The sequence below is a fragment of the Zalophus californianus genome, chromosome 11 (genome assembly GCF_009762305.2).
Source record: "Zalophus californianus isolate mZalCal1 chromosome 11, mZalCal1.pri.v2, whole genome shotgun sequence".
In the NCBI taxonomy this organism is placed as follows: Eukaryota; Metazoa; Chordata; class Mammalia; order Carnivora; family Otariidae; genus Zalophus; species Zalophus californianus.
Genome location: NC_045605.1, coordinates 80,971,683 through 80,976,513, shown reverse-complemented (window position 1 = coordinate 80,976,513; position 4,831 = coordinate 80,971,683). Strand labels below are relative to the sequence as shown.

The window sequence follows — 4,831 nt, the reverse complement described above, 5'->3', positions numbered from 1 at the left end:
TCAGAATAAGAGCAAAGTGTGATGATATGTATGAGTGACAGTATTGTATAGATATACATTGTGATTATCACTCACTCAACCTTTGGAGTTGCAGGGATTAGTCCCAGCTGGGCAGGCAGGCAGGCAGGCAAAAATCCCTGTCCTCATGAGGCTTCGACTCAAATGGGAGAAACAAACAATAAAATGAATATATACATTCCGAATCTTTGTGTCCTAGGCAATCACTTGACTTCTGGGCCTCAATATTTATAATTAGACTTGATGATCTGCCAAACCCTATGGCTCTGACTTTTTTAATACGAACTTAAGTGAAGAAGCTACCCAGAGAATGCAATTTGCATAAAGACTTTACAGAGGAGGGGGAGCAAGCTGAGTATTCTTGTTAAATTACATTGTTTACCAATCAGGATACACTAAGCAATGCTGTGGCAGCAAACATCCCAGTGGCTCTAGACATTAAAGGTTTATTTCTTGCTCACACTACATATCTACTCTACTTTGTCAGGGAGCTGTTTGACATTGGCCTCATTCAGGGACAAAAGCTCTACTACTTGGCATGTCTTAAGTTACAGAGGTAGGGAATAAAGAGGGCTGGAGAGTCACACACTGGCAATAAATTGCTCCCGTCTGAAAGTGACATGTCACTTCTACCTGCATCTATTGACCAGTTATATGGTCTTGTTCGACTGCTAGGGGACAGGGAAGTATAATCTTCCCACATACTTGAAAGGGGAGGAAAATGCAGATGAACAATGGAAATTTCTACTACATTTAATAATCTGCTTTTTCCACATAAGATATCACAAAATTATTTATAAGATGGTCAACATTTAAAAAATCTTTTATTGGGGTTCCTGGGTGGCACAGTCAGTTAAACATCCGACTCTTGGTTTTGGCTCAGGTCATGATCTCAGGATCCTGGGCTCGAGCCCCGTGTCAGGCTCCCTGCTCTGCTAGTCTCTCTCCCCCTGTCTCTGCCCTCCTCCAAATAAATAAAGAAATCTCTAAAAAATTTTTTAAAAATCTTTTATTATGGGAAATTTCAAATACACACAAAACAGGATAGGATAATGAACCCCCAGGTATCCATCACCCATCAGCACACCACTATTTTTAACCACTGAAAAAGTTTCCATTGTACAAAGGAGCTTCTTATTTATCTAAACTCTTGTGTTGGGTACTGCTAAATTTTGCCACTATAAATCATACTGCAATGAACAATCTTACTCATAAGTTGTCACTTATTTAATTATTTCCATATGACAAAATCCCTTTTGGTGACAACTTTCAGACCCATCTTTCTCCCTACCAACTGACTTCCTGGGTCACTGCTCATTCCCAAAGGAATGCAGAGTCCCAGGATAAAGGGAAGGACAAGGCAGCAGGTCCTGTCCAAACAAAAATGTTTTATAATTTTTAATAATACTCTAGACATATATATTCAAGGAAAATATGATTAATACACAATTTATCAGACTGAACTAAAATATGATTTGGTGCTCACTTTGGCAGCACATATACTAGAATTGGACCGATACAGAGAAGATTAGCACAGCCCCTGTGCAAGGCTGACATGCAAACTCATGCAGTGTTCCATAGTTTAATAAATAAATAAACAAATAAATAAATAAGTGATTTGTGGTTGAAGAGTTTAACATCTCTTAAATGATAACTTAATGAGAAAAATTCTGAATTTCCTCCCAAAGTTTCCATCCCTAATACAAATCCCCTTCTTGGAGAGAGTACTTTGAGTCAGGGCCTTGCAGTTTGATAGAAAGACATGAATCCTGGTTTCAGGCACACACTATCTATAGGCTGTGTGACCTAAGTCAAGTTATTTGACTTATTCCAAGCCTTTATTTTTTCCATTTGTAAACTGGCAATTCTAACTCACAGCTTTGTTGTGAAATGTAGGTAACATGGTGTTTATGAAAGCATCTATTACCAAGCCTGGTATATGATGGGCACACAATAAAAATTTCACTTTCTTTTTTATCCTTTTTTTCTCTTTTATTTTCGGGTTATACTCAAGGCATGAGTGTTGTAGTGATTTTGAACAACAGTTTTCATGTTATTGTTCTTAGTGAGCATGCCCTTCTTGAGAATATGTCCAGCAATCAATAACATTGTTTTGAAATTAGTATTTTTCCATGACACCAAAAATAATTTTGGAAAATTCTTTCAGGTAAGTCCTTTCTTTGGAAAATTCCCATTCCCTCATTTGCAGCAACCAAGTGCTATTTACCCCAGGACCCAACACCTTTCAAATTGTTATTTTCAATGTTAATAAATGATTTCATTCATTTCCTGTTTTCCTCTGTTCACCAACCTGCCAGCCGCTGACCTTAAAATAAGTGTACTCGTAAACAACTGATTCAGATTATTAGTAGGATATCTGTAATTGTGTTACATGGTCCACCCAGTTGGAAATGAGCAGACATGGCTCCTAGCACCTGGCTGTGTGAATTGGTGGCCGGCTTAGGAAGGCCTGGAAAGAAGGGTATCATAAAACTTGAAAAGATGAGTTCAAGGTTGATGAGAATAGAAGGCTGTTTTGCTCTTGTCATATTCTCCAGAGAGGCTGGCACACGGCAAGCACAGAGTAGGAATTAATAAGTACATCTGGGTTGAGTGGATGCCAGGAAGGGCGCAAGCGTTATCCTTTTCTAGATTCAATTTTGCTCCAATTTTTTTTAAGACCCTTCCTATTTTTGGTAATTTTCACCATTTGGGGTTTCTTTTCTTCACCTGTCAAACTTCTCTTTGTATTTCTTACTCTACCTAGTGGCAAGGCTGGCCCTCCAAGAGTTCAGTAAATGTCTGTGGAATGAATAAAAGGTACAGAAGGCCTTCTGCAAAAGATACAAGAAGTTAAACTCTGAATGTTTTGAAAGAGAGAGATTGAGAGGGTGAGAGAGAAAGAATGCATGCCTTTGTGCATGGATATTTACATGTCTGATTTTAAAGTGCTCCTCTTCAAGGGGAGACACCAGATCACTTTTGCACTAAGATGTATACTCATTATTCATAGCTTTCTGATGCTGAAAGTTAATTAAGAAAACTCTATGCAGCATTCAAATCTGGTTTCTCAACAGTGATTTTGATGACTTGAGTTGTGTATTTTTTCATCCTTATTGCTTTCAGATATACATAAATCTTTTCTCTCCCCATTTTTCCCCATGTGCATGAAATGTGATACTTTTCAGTATTCTTGGGTTCTTTTGTAATCCAGACTTTTCACTTCCTCCACATCTGCTATGAAACTGAATATTGATTAATGTGACCCATAAACCTAACTGGTTAAATGGGGCCAATGACCAGTTCCTATTCTTGGATTTTTTAGGAGTTTCTATCATTTTTTCCAATCTCTCTCTTAACTGTGCTTTTGTTGTTGTTGTTAATGAAAAGATTAAAGGAAAATTATATCAGCAGTAAAGTTCTCAAACACATCTGAGGCTTAAATTCCAAGCCTTTTGACCAATATTAACCCAGACTATCTTACTAAATTTAAGATAAAAATGTTTCTAACCTTGCCACTTTTGCCCTATAAAAATTACAGAGTAATGTGAAAACATATAACACCTATACATCTCCAGAAAGAAGTGCCCATTTCATTGAAAGTCTCACATATGACAAAGAATAATTAGCAATAAAATAGGATTATCACTCAGTGATTCCACAGGACAAAAATATACTTAAGGAGAAAAAAATTGTAACCCTCAAGGGTCTGATATTCTGACTTAGACTGGTAAAAAGATGCTACAAAGGATGGATGCCATGAAGACCGGGAGAGCAACTCAAGTCATACTATTACTTTTTCCCAAACAGAGTAAGATATACAGAGTCCTTGGTTACAAATTCCAAGGGGTGCTATTTACATAGAATACAATGAAACCCTCCATAGTTTGTACAACATGGAGACCTGAATGTATGCAAGCAAATTAGCAGAGGCTTCCTCTAAGTAGCCAGTCCCATAGAAAGTCTTAACCCCAAAATATTGCCTTGTTAAACTTTGGAATTACCTTAAAGGTCTGTGTTACATTCTTTGGAATATCCTTAATAACTGCAAATAATCCTTCAGTGGTGGACTTGACATTTGGAAATATTAAAAATCTTTAGGTACCAAATCTCATATAAATCATAGAACCTGACAAACGTTATTTTTTTCTTGGTTAAAAAAAAAGAAAGAATTTTAAGGTATTTAGATTAATTTTTCCCTGTGACTGAAGTGACTCTGAACATTTTTCCCAAGGAGATAAAAGAAGATTTGGAGCAAAGGATGCCTCAATAGAATATGCATGTGGCCTCCTAATGACATAATTTTGAGGATAGAAATATTAATTTGGTTATTTTATGTTTTTTCCAAGTCTTGTTTTGTTAATATCACGTGTAAAATCTAGTTTGAGTGTCCATATTGGTGCTTTGGTCTCCCCAGAGATAAAATGAGAAGAATATACTCTAAGGAGGCTGTTTCAGAGAACGTATACATTAAAAAAATTGCTCTGGAGATTTCAAATAATAATCCAGATGGAAAATACTTGGAAAAACCTTTGACTTGAGGCAAAAGTCTTGGTCCCCTACCCTGACCCCATTACAAATTTATCAACACTATATGAGACAATTCAATATAACCATTTCGCAGAAGGGATGACAAAAGGAAGCAATTAAGACTTAACATGATTCCTAAGAAAGTTGTATTTTGGGGCACCTGGGTGGCTCAGTCGGTTGGGCATCTGCCTTCAGCTCAGGTCGTGATCCTGGGGTCCTGGGATGGAGCCCCACGTCAGGCTCCCTGCCTAGCAGGGAGCCTGCTTCTCCCTCTCCTCCCCAC

General features: G+C 37.5%; 1 non-coding gene across 1 annotated transcript; it reads left to right on the top strand.

The window, feature by feature from the left end:
* Nucleotides 1–1,496: 1,496 nt before the first annotated feature.
* Nucleotides 1,497–1,603, top strand: LOC113915549. The gene has a single exon (XR_003517703.1). It is a non-coding gene; the product is annotated as a U6 spliceosomal RNA (small nuclear RNA).
* The last annotated feature ends 3,228 nt before the right edge of the window (nt 1,604–4,831 follow it).